This window comes from Periplaneta americana, chromosome 8, assembly GCF_040183065.1.
Source record: "Periplaneta americana isolate PAMFEO1 chromosome 8, P.americana_PAMFEO1_priV1, whole genome shotgun sequence".
Lineage (NCBI taxonomy): Eukaryota > Metazoa > Arthropoda > Insecta > Blattodea > Blattidae > Periplaneta > Periplaneta americana.
Window position 1 is genome coordinate 400,761 of NC_091124.1, and position 15,165 is coordinate 415,925.

A 15,165-nucleotide genomic window follows, 5' to 3' on the forward strand; every position below is an offset into this window, starting at 1 on the left:
AAAAGGAGTATAACTATGGCATCGTTTGGTCTAACTGCTTTTCATTTTATGGTGCCTTAAACATTAAAAACTCTTTTTAGTAACGGGTATTACCCCCTCTGGCTTGAATAACTGCATCCATACGTCTTGGCATGCTCTCAATTTGGTTAGCAATGTCTTCTTGAGGAATAAGTTCCCATTCTTCGCCAAGTGCTCGCCTCAACTCTTGTAACGATTCTGGTCTCGGTCGTCTATTCTTAACAAGCCGTCCCAGCATGTCCCACACGTGTTCAATTGGGTTCATGTCTGGACTCCTTGCTGGCCATGGAAGAACATGGATTCCCACTTCTTGCAGATAATCTCCGACCGCATGGGCAATATGCGGCCGTGCATTATCATGCATTGAAACAAAATCATCGCCTACAAATTGGCCAAATGGCAGAACATGATCAGCCAAACATTCATTTATATACCTATCAGCTGTTAGTCATCCATTTTCAACAAAAACCAACTCTGTACGAGCATCCGTACACACTCCTGCCCAAACCATCACTCCACCACCTCCATACGGCACATTTTCGGAAATGCAACACTGTGAAAATCGTTCTCCCCTCCTTCTCCAAACTCTTTCACGTCCATCAGGTGAGCACAGATTGAAACGGGACTCATGGGTGAATAGAACACAGCTCCACTGTCCATTTCTCCAGTCCCTGTGATCATTTGCAAAACGCAGTCGTTCAACTCGATGCATCCCGAGAAGTCTGGGACCAGTTGCAGGTCTACTTGATATCAGTCCACTTGCTTTCAACCTCCTTCTAACTGTTTTGGCCGAAATTGGGCGTCCATACAAATATCTTATAGAAGAAATCAGGAAGAAAGTCTTAATTTTGGAGAAAGTAAACTGGACGATAGAATTCTTCTGGATCAAAGCCCACGTCGGAACATACGGTAATGAACTTGCGGATCGACTAGCGAAGGCAGCGGCACGAAACAAGGATGCAACAGTATGTTATGACAAAATTCCGAAAAGTATAATTCAAAGTGAAATAGAAGAAGAAGGAAAACTAAAATGGCAAAAAGAATGGGACGACACCACAAAGGCAGCGATAACAAAATCCTATTTCCCTAATGTAAAAGAGCGGCTTAAGATGGAATTAAATATTACAGGCATCTTCACGTCAATGGTGACAGGACACGGGATGAATAGAGCCTACCTCCATCGATTCAAGTTACTGGAGAGTGCAACATGTCCGTGTAATAGTGGAGGTCAGACTACAGATCACTTGCTGTATGACTGCACAATATTAAGAAAACAAAGGGGAATTCTAAGAAACAGCATCTCGAAGACAGCAAGTTGGCCACCTAACAAATATCAGCTTATAAAATTTCATCTCCAACCATTCATTACCTTCATCAATTCAATAGATTTTGAACAATTGTAGGAATCCATTTATTGCTAGGTTACACATATTTATCATTCAACTTTTATAATATTACCAATTTGTTCAAAATACTCACAATTGCAATATATTCCAATCATGTATATATACTTTCTTTTCTTTTTAATTAGGTTAAGCCATTATATGTATTTGTATTAATTCTCTATCTTCCTTAGGTAATATTAATGTATCCAAATGTATATTTATCGTAGGAAACTGAAAATCTAAAACATGTAGTATTACTATGTAATGGAGCATGTTGTTCAATAAATAAATAAAAAAAAATGCATGTTAACAAATTGCTGGGCTACACTAGTAGCTGGCAGGTTGCGCTCCCTAAGAACTCTCAACACCATATACCTGTCTTCATTTGGATTTGTAGCTCTTGGACGACCCAAACCTGGTCTTCTGGTATATTCTAGGGTCTCTCTATACTGTTTTATGGCATCATGGGTTGTGCTTCTAGCCATATTCATAACATTTGCAATGTAACGTACACTGCGTCCATCATCGTAAAGGGCTACAGCTCGAGCCACATCTTCAGGTCGCATCTTGGTTTAAGACAAATGTTACAACCCCACTTAAACACAGAAAATGTAAAAATAAAGAAATAACGAATGATAACGATAATGAAGTACAAAATGGTTGAGACAAAATTGTTATAGCTGAGACTCCGAAAGCAAAATTGGAATATTTGGTTGTAATGGCTTTTTTATAAAACAAAAAACAATCAACAATGTATACACGTCTCCATAACAACAGATGGCTACCATAATATTGTATGAGAAGATAATGTTTTGCAAAATACCAGCAAATATTAAAGTGTCCGGTTCTTTTGTCCCTGAGTGTATTTAAATATCCTAATCTTGTCAATTCTAATAGTTCTAGTATTAAATTTAAAGAGTTATGTATTGATTTTATAAAAATTGAAAAATTGTAAATTTAAATTTATATACTATAATTGCATAGTAGACATAAGACAAATTGTATTGTATAATTATTAATTTCAATTCAGGAATCCGCCCCTGAGCACGAGTTCTACTCTTTCAGGGGCGAGCTAAAGATTTTGTGTATATATTATAATGTTACAATTATTAGCAAAATAATAAATAAATACATTTCTTAAGGCTCGATAAATACTTAATATAATCGCCCGCCATTTTGGCTCTTTCGTTTGCGTTCGCAGAAAGCACACGGAGACGTTATTTGCCGCTCAATTATTTGCTGAATTACAGTGCATTTGATTTATTATCATAGGAGCTACGACATGATAATGTTTAACGGTGTGGCAAATAGATTCCTCGTCTGGTAGCTCGGCAACGAAAGAACAAAAATGGCGAACGATACTACCTACCTAGACTTTATAGAGCCTTCACTTCCTAAGACGTAAGCAAAGAGGAGGAGTCACGCCGGGAATAACAGCGTCGCGACTATAGTCTCCTGACTGTTTCATGCCCCTTGCATTGACCCAACGTAAGATAGGGCAGGGCGCGTGAACGTAAACAGAGCTGTTGTACTAGTAACAGTGGTTTTTTATTTATCACTCCGAGTATTATTAATATTAAGTCCGTTACTAATTCCGAGAACATACGTTTTTCAAAAGAAAAAAGACGAACGGAAAATTAACGGCAAGAACATAAATAGGTCTATATACATTATAGGATATTATGGCCTTAACTCTGCCAGTAAAAATAAATCTATAAAATAAATAAATAAATAAATAATACAATAAAGGTAGATTCTATGTGGAAATAGACGCAAAACATTGCCTAACTTGTAAGATGAAGTGAAAGCTACAGAAATAAAAATGCCATGAAACACGATGAAATAACGGGAAGGTATTACATGATAATTGCACCTATTGTTAAAGCATCTATCATAGCAATGTTACACGTCAGACATTTCAAGTAACCTTTATGATGTAACAGACAACATGCTAATAATGTATGTCGGATGTAGCTGCTGATAATGGCGCTGATTGACTGACTGTACAACGAAGGCTAGAGATAGCTACGGCACAAGAAAGACACACAAATTTTCTGCAAATGTACGTACAAAATGTGCGACGTGCATGCAGTTGCTACGATATGAACCTATCTTGAATAATAATATTTCCCGCATATTATGAAATCTTTGTAATAAGGGTGAAAGATAGGCCTTCTCGTTATTATAGCCTATGTTACTACTTTCAAAATAAAGTTTCTTTATCGCGCTACATATGAGATTACTATTTGTGTCGTACGTACTTTATTTTCAACTTCTTCTTCCGTTAATTTTCTGAATTGAGGATGTAGCTGCAATAAGGGCCCAAAGCCCCATAGGCCCTTTTTCCGGAGAATGCATAAATCGATTCTCCGTAGTTTCTTTGCTATACCCACAAAGTTTCGTTGAGAAATGTTGAACAGTAATGCTGATAAACCTGTTTACTTTAATATGTTTCATAAGCCCTGCACTGTTTTTGAAAATTTCAACTATACAGGGTGATTCACGAGGAAAGGTAAAAAATTTAGGATGTGAATTCTCAAGTCATTCTGAGTAAAAAAGTTCATATGAATATATAGGTCCGTTTTCGAAAGGTTACGAAGATATGGCTCTTTTATTTCACAAAAACCTCTGAGATTCCATTGTACTAACTCGTATTTAGAGACTGATTACGGACAAATTTAAAGTTTATATTCACATATGCATACATACCTAATATTCTAGAAGTCGGGGTCGATGTTTTCGCACATTTTCAAAGGTACCTCCTTCTGCTTCAATGCACTGTTGCGCTCGGGCGTGAATCGCGCTCCGGGAGAGTTGCACGTAGCTGTCTTTATGCCGCATCCAAAATACTGTCGATTAGCGCCTCTCTCGTTTCCCCGTTCCTTTGCTATACCAAGTCTTTCATCCAAACCCATAGACAGTAAATACTCTTCGATATGGTACCCTTCTGCTCGGAAAACGTCGTTCATATTCAGCGACGGCACGCAAGGAACTTCCATCGCACAAACCATAAACATACACAATATCGGCGTATTCTGTAGTCGAAAATTTATAAGGCATCTTGAAAAACACAACTTAACACTTCCGATAACTGTACCTGTATAACTACTGTACTGTAGGTAGCTGACTGAACTGCTGTGAAGTGATACGTGATAGCGTATTTGTTGTGACATTTGTAATGTCCCACCGCCCGGTTTGTTTCTCTTCTCTTATCTATATCGCTCACAATGCAGATTCCAATGTTACGTCATTCATTGCGACCTTGACCTTGTCTCACGTCAGCAGCATATGGTAACGTCTGATTCACATTGGGGCGAGACGTTTTACCAAAAAAATGCATCTAGCTCCGCCATCGTTCGAAAACGGACCTATGTTCATATGAACTTTTTCACTCAAAATGACCTAAGATATCGTATCCTAAATTTTTTACCTTTCCTCGTGAATCACCCTGTATATCTCAGAACAGCATTTTGGAGCATGGGCCCTTATTGCAGCTACATCCTCAATTACATAAAAAGGGATTATTTATAATTTTATTAAAAGAAGTTGGAGTTTTTACTTAAGTTATAAATTATCTGAATACGATTCATAGGATATTTTACTTCATTACGGTATTTTATTTTAATTGATTTTAAATTATTCATACACTTATATTTTATAACATTAACAAGAACAAAACACTAAAATAGCACACTTCCTACATTTAATCATGCTATACCACGGACTTCTTTATCCATGGATGTTTTCATTGCTACAATCGATGTATAGTCCTCACATCTCTATGGATGGCATTTACTATCTGATTTATAGAAAGACGTTCTGCTTCCCACATTGCTACGGTGTGTCCACGCGTCACATCAGATATATAAAACATGATATTTTTTTCTCACATTTATTCTGAATTTAGATAGTTTATTCAAAGCCTAGACAAACAAGCTGAACGCTATTATGATTACAGAACAATAGTAGGGTTTACAATGCCTTCTGTCGGCATGTCTTTTGTTTCCCGAGCGAAGTCCTTGTAAGACGATAAAAGTCGATATAGACTTCGACCGGGAATGCTAATGAACGCTTCTGTACACAATTAATAAACGCTATTCGAAGTTCGTAACATTCCAATTTTAGACCTACAAATTAGCGATTTGTAACCTTGCAATCAATTAAAACAATAGTAATTATCAGGGAACGGATTTATATGGACTAAAAATATATGAAATATGTAAATATATATGTAGTTATTTTTACCAAAATATGGAATTAAATATGGATTTTTACCAAAATATGGAATTAAATATGGACTTAAAATTATAAAAAAATGACTATGTACGTTAAATATTGGTACATTTTAATCAAACTAAACAAAAAATATAATGGACGTACCTTATCTTCCAATGTAGTTTCAACAAAACACAATTTTTATTGTCTGTTACCATAACAATAGGTTACAAACATTTCTTTCAAGTGCTGAAAAGTGAATCTTCTTCTATTGTCTCTGAGGATAGATTTATACTGACTAAAAGAGCGTTCGACGTCACAAGAAGTAACTGGTACATAATTCAATTTCACAATGTCTGCTGGGGATAAGTCCAAGTTAATCTTCACTGTTGATTCACCACTCATCACAGCAACAACCTTTTGTAGTTCTTCATATCCAGGGTTTTTTGAAAGTACAGTGTCCACCTTAGCTCTTACTGCATCTGCAACTTTACCTCTACCACGATTCAGTTGTTCCACAGTACTATTTATAATTTCAAAACTTTCAGATAGTGAAAGGTGCCTATTTTGGAGACTTTTGAGCGTTTTTATGATGCATGAAAATGTATGCTGAATGTGAGCTAAGTCATTCTTCACACTTATGTCACAGGTAACTGTTTTCGCAGTATCAATTGAGACTGCATCTTCAGAGTCCAATGCAAGGAGAACATTGTTAATAGAGTCTATATGTTCGGCATAATATTCAACTGCTTCTAGCCATGTACCCCATCTAGTTAAAATTGGCTTTGGTGGCAATGGAATTTCAGGGTACATTTCTTTCAACACGTTAACTCTACTGGGAGCTTTGAGAAATACTTTTTTCACTGATGAAATCAACAAATCTACTTTAGGGAAATTGTCTCTGACCACTTCTGCCACACGATGAAATGCATGCGCCACACAAGTAAAATGAGTCAATTTAGGATATACAACAGATAATGCTTGTCCAGCTTTGACCATATAAGGGGCAGCATCGCTAATAAAGAATAACACATTATCGTACATAATACCCTTTGGCCACAGGATACCCATAGCTTCGTTGAACAGTTTAACTATAGTTTTGTTATTGCACTTTTCTAGAACATCACAATGTAAAAGAATTCGTTCAGAATATTGTTCACTTAACAAACCGATAACTACATTACCAACAAGTCTACCTTCTTTGTCGGGAGTCTCATCAATGGAAACCCAAATTGAACTATCTTTAATTTCATCTCTTATCTTCTGTATTGTCTCATCGTAGATGGATGGAGCATACGTCTTCCTAAGTGTTGACTCATCCGGGATTGTATGTTGAGTATATTTTTCAAGGAATTCCCTGAAGACCTTATTCTTTAGTTTGTAGAGAGGAATATCAGCAGAGATGAGAGAACGGCACAGGTCGATGTTAAACTCAGATCTTACATTCGATGTTGTTGGTTGTGTTAAAAACAATTGTCTCTGCTTGGAATTTAGTTGTTTGTTGGCCTGATGTTTACTAGTTGTAATGTGTTGTTGCACCAGGAACTTTTGTGTAGATGATACTGCACACTGACACAAATTACAAAATAATATTTTATTGTCAGTTGATAAACCATCTTCTTTAAATTCTGAAATGTAACTTGTTAGTTTTGATTTTAAATTGACTGAATGACGTACTTTTGGCATATTTACCGTCTTTATAGTATGATTTACAAAACTGAACCTATGTGTACTCTGACTGGCATTTAACTGTTGAGCTGCACAACTGAAGTCTGTTAAAAATTTTAAATTAAATTAATACAGTTTTGTAACTTACTTTCCCATTGTTGATAGGACTGCTAATTTTCAAATAACTCTGATGTTAAAGGGATTACTGAACATGTGTTTAAATCTCTATTGTTGAAATGTATTTTTAAAAGTTAATGGAATTTTGTTTTGTTTTATTGTTAAACCTAATATAATATGGACTGTTTTATATGAAATATGGAAAATATATGGAAATTAACGAAAATATGTACTAAACTCTAAAATATGGAAAAATATGGAAAATAAAAGTAGGATTTTTCAACCCTACACATTGTGAAACATAAAGATAATGCAAAATATAAATTATATTAGCTTTATAAGTAAATATGTATTTACATATAAATCCTTTCCCTGGTAATTATCATATCTGTGGAAAGGTCACTGAACACTTGTAACTGTCCAATAGACTTTGATATCAATTTCACAGCTACAATCGTACAGTACAAACATATTATACAGTTTGCAAAATTCCAATTTTAGGTCTAGAATTCAGCGATTTGTAACGCTGCAATCGATGGATACAATAGTAACAATTATATCTGTTGGAAAGGTCACTGAACACCTGCAATTGTCCAATGAACTTTGATATCAATTTCGCAGCTACATTCGTACAAACATGTCATACAGTTTGTAAAATTCCCATTTTAGATCTAGCGATTTGTAACGCTGCGATCAATGAAAAATAACAGTAACTAATAATCATATCTGTGGAAAGGTCACTGAACACCTGCAACTGTCAGATGGACTTCGATATCAATTTCAGAGCTACAATCGTACAAACTGTGTGGAAATGCATACTATTGTATTTAAGATTAAGTTAATTTATCCTCAGATATAATTCACCCAGCAAAATCTGTACCTCAAGTCCCAGTTTTTAAATAAAAAAAATAAATAAAAATAATAATAATAATAATAATAATAATAATAATAATAATAATAATAATAATAATAATAATACAATTATTATTTATTATCAGGTTGTAAAATGTCCTAGATCAGGACATCTTCTTGCACCAATTAATATTAATATTAATTCCTAAATAAATCCAATTCTCTATAATGACATCATTATTATTATTATTATTATTATTATTACTATTATTATTCATTACAATTTCAAACAACTCATTGGCGTCATATTGATGTGTGAATCGTTTCGACTATCAATTGCATTGTTGTCTGCAGACTAGGCCTCATGGAATGAGGAAGCGATTATGAAGTAGTCAACGAGAAGGCTCCGCCTTGTTAAATTTAATGTGGGTGTATGAAGATAGAAATGAAAAGAAATATCAAACTTTTATTTCAAATGCCAAACATCCTTACAATTCCAACCATGCTCACAATAACAATCATGAAGAGCATAAACGTTTCACGCAATTATAGGGATTCCATGAATAACCTGCCACTTTTTATGTTATGATTGTTATGTTTGTACACACGTTGAGGATATGTCATGTAGTTCAGTGCATCACAGATTCCTACATTATTGTACTAGTGAGTATAGTGTAATAGAGGAAACCCGTCCATAAAATAAATATATTTATTCTGGTCCAATTGGATGCGGGTAGAGACGGGTTTAAATAATAATAATAATAATAATAATAATAATAATAATAATAATAATAATAATAATAATAATAATAATACTTACTTACAAATGGCTTCTAAGGAACCCGAAGGTTCATTGCCGCCCTCACATAAGCCCGCCATCAGTCCCTATCCTGAGCAAGATTAATCCATTCTCTATCATCATATCCCACCTCCCTCAAATCCATTTTAATATTATCTTCCCATCTACGTCTCGGCCTCACCAAAGGTCTTTTTCCCTCCGGTCTCCCAACTAACACTCTATATGCATTTCTGGATGATGATGATGATGATGATAATAATAATAATAATAATAATAATAATACAATTATTTATTATCGGGTTGTAAAATGTCCTAGATCAGGATATCTTCTTGTACCAATTTTCAAGATTTTATACCCTTTCTCCACTCTTCTCTATTCTCCCATGCGCCATCTTCCAATCCTCTTTCTGTCATTGTTCTAATTATTCCTTGTGTCCATGTCAATTTAGATCTCTCCCTCTTCCTTTTCCCCATCCATTCATACCCATCCTTCGGAAATCTATCTTCTGTCATCCTCGTCATATGACTAAACCATCTTAAGTTTACTCCGCTCCATGCATTCATCTTCAAGAAGGATTTTGATTTTATTTTCTGCTAATATTATTCGCTGCAATATTCCCACACTCTGATATTCTGTTTTAAAAAACAACATTTGGGAACGCATGGATGATTTTGCTGCTGAAAATTATACTCAGTCTGAAAGATCACGGCTGGATGCAATCCCTGGAGAGGATAAGAAAACTGTGTATAGGCGATTGTTCAATGAAATCCTGCACGTTGTTGATATTACCGGTATTCAAAAGTTTTCTTCCAAATTGAAACTTTTGAGTGTGCTTGATCATACACAATTTACCACTTTGCAAATTCGCTCCCTCAAGAAATAATGTTAAATCTAAAAGAAAACTATGAAGCTTATTTTGATTTACTGTATTATCAACAGCGTAGTCGGTCCCGTTCTATGCACTTTCGTCTTTCGTGTTTTATGTAAACACGGCCAGGCTTCGGCTCGGTAAATATCCTTATAACTTATGCTACAAGGAAATTATAAAGACTATTTCGTTTATATGACGTCATTCCATTTTCGACCAATGGAGTGTAATGAAATTTTGAATTCCAACCAATCACAGTCACACTTTGCGATAATTTTTGCAGGTAGATTTATCGCTATCAATTTATCGCATGGTCGTTCTTTTGTTTAGTCGTTGTCGCCAACTGTTTCCCCGTAAATTGATGATCATGAATACATTAAGATGCAACTACACGGTTAAACTTTTCTTTCAACTTTAAAGCAATGAATGCAAGATTGATATTTAATATTAATTAATATATTTACGCAGTGAAGACCACGTTCAAAACGGCGCACCATGTAGACACAAAATCTTCATGCATCTTAATTGAACGTACCTTTTAAACTTGATTCTTTCAATATTCTTCCCAGATTGCACGCATACGCGATTGGAATATTGAACTGTGTAGATGCAGCTTTAGTTCCGTTACACACTACAGCGAGAATGCGTTTGTCGAGCTATAAAAAATGCTTTCGTGTAGCACTCATTGTAAGTAACGGTCGAAACAAGGCACAGCTGACATTGGTCCTGCTCCCACAGGTAATGTAACCTATAATTGTAGCCTATAAAATTTGTATTTTGTGAATGAAATGAAACAATTAATAGAAAGTCAGATGTTTAAATTTATGTAACATCATCGCATATCAAACCCAAAGACCTTGCATAGTAATAATAAGGTCTTTCATCAAACTGCCTTCCGTATGGCGTAATAAAATTCGTGTTTTATAGTCGCGACGCTGTTATTTCCGGCGTGACTCCGCCTCTTTGCTTACGTCTTAGAAAGTGAACGTTCTATAAAGTCTAGGTAGGTAGTATCGTTCGCCATTTTTGTTCTTACGATGCCGAGCTACCATACGAGGAATCTATTTGCCACACCGTTAAACATTATCATGTCGTAGCTCCTATGATAATAAATCAAACGCAATGTAATTCAGCAAATAATTGAGCGGCAAATAACGTCTTCGTGTGCTTTCTGCGAACGCCAACGGAAGAGCTAAAATGGCGGGCGATTATATTAAGTATTTATTGAGCCTTAAGAAATGAATCAGCGAATCACAAGACGCACACGTTTAAATGTAGCCGACCTACAACGCGATTGGCTGCCGGAAATTAGAGCAACGGGACTATAATTAGGCCTATCTATACAGAGATGGCTTTCTGTGTAGCAACATGTCTCGCTGTGAATACATAAGCATTGGTATATAGCTGTCCCCACTGTTACTGTTAAATTAGATTATGATTTCAGCAGATAATGAAAATGTATTTGTTATAATAATAAGAGAAAAGTGCAGTACATGTATTAACATTGTTAAACCTGTATTTCGCTTTTTGCAATTGGCATTACTGAATAATAACATCGAATTTCTTTATTGCAGTAATCGATATTTACCTACGAGTATTCACTGCCATCGTGATCTAGACCAGGCCGTAATGCAGGTTGTGTGACGTCACTCGATGGGTCGGGCTTTTCTATTTGAGTATACGGAGCTGAGTTAAATATATTACTTTATAGCGTGTCGGCGCTCAATTTTATTTAGTGTAATGTGTGTATAAGACCCCTTCACACTTCTTATTGCATAATATGTTGCAGAAATAATTGCAAAACTGTGTTATTTTAATGTGAACGGAGTTTTACATGTTTACATAACCTGGTTGCATCAACATTTTAAGTTTGGAATGGAAGCTATTTTGAGATTTACTAAAGAAGAATTATTTATATTGTGATTTTAATTTAGCACATCTATCTTCCTTACTTGTAGGTAGAAATTTACCACAGTCCCTCCTATGAAATTAGTGTATGTACAGTTGTGTGTTATTCTGGTAGATTAGATAAATACAATTCATTACAACCCAGTATAGTAGGGAACAAATAAATAATACAATTAAATTTTTATCCAATGTAATATGTGCATAAGTTCCATTTATGTGTTGCATAATGTGGCAGGAATAATAAATAAAACTGTGTTATTTTTATGTGAAGAGAATTTACCATGTTAACATAACCTATCTGCGTCAACATTTTAGGCTAAAGTTGAGAACGAAAACTGTTTTGAGATTTAATAAAGAAGAATATATTTTTAGGGTAAACTTCAGAACACGGTTACCGTCCTTACTTATAGGTAGAAAATTCACCACAGTCCCTCCTATGAAATGTACATACGTTATATTACTTAGTAGCGCTGAGGTATAGTTCCGGTAATTTCTGAACTGAAAACAGTTGAATTTATTTTTTGTGGAGATGCATTTGATCCTATAAGCAAGGCATATTAAAATCCTGAACGAATCGAACTAATTTGTATATGCAAGATGTATGAATACGAAGGGAACTACCTCAGCGCTAGTTTAGCCCTAGTAAGATATTAAACTAATCAGACTTCAGACTGGAGTACCGTCTGAAACGAATAAATACAATTGAAGTGTAGACAAATTGCATTTATAAGTTATACGTAGCGTTATGCTTAATTATAATGCATAATTGCGAATATTACTGATAGAATAAACATAACCTATAACTTCAACACATTAAAATATGCGTGCGATGCAACTGAAAATTCTTGAAACGTGCATAAATGAATGTGCAAGAATTTCGTAATGAAGCATGAGTGCTTTATTTCAACTAATTACAATTCTAGATACTGTAACAGTAATGAAAACTATAGGGTATAATTTTTCGTAATATACTATATGTAGCTCGTTTTTAGTTCAAATTGTGTATATTATCAAACGTCGTATTATTTACTCGTATAATGTAGGTTATTCACAAATAAAAAGGGCGCAATAATTTAAATTTAATAAGACAAATACGGTAAACTAGCAATAATGGATTAGACAAGAGTAACATTGGTAACGCTGCACTTAGGCCTAATAACAACTTACTTCACATGCCAGTCAATGTTTCACTTTCACGTGTATATTATTACACATATTTAGCCTACTGTTTATAAGACCAAAATTTCACTTAACCACATAAGGGCGCAATATTTAATCGAAATAAAGGCAGGTATTACACATACGAACTTTGCCTGCAACAACGTGATTTTCACACCAAAAATAATATTATACCTTAAATTGCAAGTAAATTGTGTCTCAAGTGTCTCACAATCACTGTTTAAAATTTTACTGACGCAATTACACTGCATTTCAGAGAAATATATGTTATTCTTCATGCACTGCAACTAATTCATATGGTTGAAAGACCGCCTTTCGCGATCAGCTGTTAAGCGAGTCACGTGGTCTGCCTTACGGCCTGTATTAGATCACGATGGCTGTGGAGTATTTCAACTTCACAATGTCTGAATAGGTTAAGTATTCGTAAATATACAATTATTAACATTTTGTGATCGAATTTTGGGGATATATTATTTACATTTTTATTTTATTCACGAAATAGTCCTAACAAATGTCACTCGAGGTCTGAGATTTTCCAGATAAATCTCAGACCTCTCGTGACATTACTACAGAAAATTTGAAAATTCAACTCAAACATTCATCAATAAGCGGCTATTTTCAGGAACGCAACTCCCACATATAACGAAAGCAAACTACTTTATCTTAATCATTTAAAAATCGCATCCCTATGTCAAAATGTCACGCGACGCCACTGATGAATGTTGTTATATTTGTTAAAAAAAATTACAATAATAGTAATAAATTAAAATCGACGTGAAACAGGAGCAACGGCATTTTGAAATAATATATGACAAACGTACGCGGTACCCAGTGGACGTGTTACTATAATATATTACACGTGTGACCGGTAGTAGTAAGTTCTATGCTACCCTCCATTCATCCCCTACCTATGACACGTATCTACTCAATTGACCGGTTTTAGGCACGAGTCGGTGCGATTTCCTAACCTTTCTTCCTTCCGTACACAGTCGGTTAGCCTCGTTCAAAGTCGGGGATCGGAATGGGGGAACATGGCTTCCGATTCCTTCTCGTGATTGGCTGAAGACTTTTTTGCGGCCTCACACCCACGAGAGCGGCTTTGTATACCTTCGGCGTTGTTTCGTTCTCTAAAGCGATTCACGTGTTGTGGTGTGAGGAAGCAGTTCTCCACGAGGCCGGAATCGTCACATGTCTGCAGTTTCACATATCAGGGTTAGTATGCTCTCTTTGTAACCATGGTTACATCAACCTGAAAGATTTCGTCACTTTCACACTATAGTGTTTGTCTTAATTTTACGATCATCCGTGTTTCTTCGGTTAATAATTTCGTGAATATCGATGTTTCTTGATTTTTAAGTACCTACGTGGCTCATTTCACATGTTTCACCAGATAGGATTTGCATGGGCATTAGGAAAAGAAATATTTCGCACAGGAGAATGTGTGGCGAAGTCAAAAATATCTAAGGTCTGGTGCTTGAACCTTTTACAAGTAAAGCATTGCTATACTGAAAATAGAATCACCATGCTCGTTAAGACTCATTCGGAAATTCTATTTTTAGGGAGATACGATAACTCTGACGTATACATTTACCACGATATTATTAATTTGCAATATGTGCGGCAATATGTCTTAATATCGTTTTTAATTATATTACCTTGTTATAAGAAATTATCAGAGAATACAGGCTACTGTAATCCTAAATTAGTTGTAACTTATTTAAGAGTTAATGAAAAATTAATTATAGAAATCGTTAGTCATTTTACGTGAACTATCGTGCTTCTTTTGTTACACATTATAAACGTGTAATTTTTTTATAATCAAGGTCAAAAGTTATTTCAGTTATATTACATACAAAAAAAAAAAATAAATAAATGGGAAAATTAATTATATAAATCGTTAGTCATTTTACGTGAAATAGCGTGCTTCTTTTGTTACACATTATAAACGTGTAATTTTTTTATAATCAAGGTCAAAAGTTATTTCAGTTATATTACATACAAAAAAAAAATAAATAAATGGGAAAATTAATTATATAAATCGTTAGTCATTTTACGTGAAATAGCGTGCTTCTTTTGTTACACATTATAAACGTGTAATTTTTTTATAATCAATGTCGAAAGATTATATATTTCACTTATATTACATACAGAAAAA

At 34.8% G+C, this 15,165-nt stretch overlaps 1 protein-coding gene across 2 annotated transcripts in view; it reads left to right on the plus strand.

Annotated features, from left to right (window-relative positions):
• The window catches only part of path (solute carrier family 36 member pathetic), a 186,242-nt gene that overhangs the window by 15,081 nt on the left and 155,996 nt on the right, over positions 1-15,165 (plus strand). The window contains exon 1 of one of the 2 annotated variants that reach the window (XM_069832232.1): positions 14,078-14,222. The exons of the other annotated variant lie outside the window; for it this stretch is intronic. The gene's annotated coding sequence lies outside the window, so the exon portion shown is untranslated. Of the gene's footprint in view, positions 1-14,077; positions 14,223-15,165 lie in introns of those variants that run through there. 2 annotated transcript variants of the gene reach the window in all.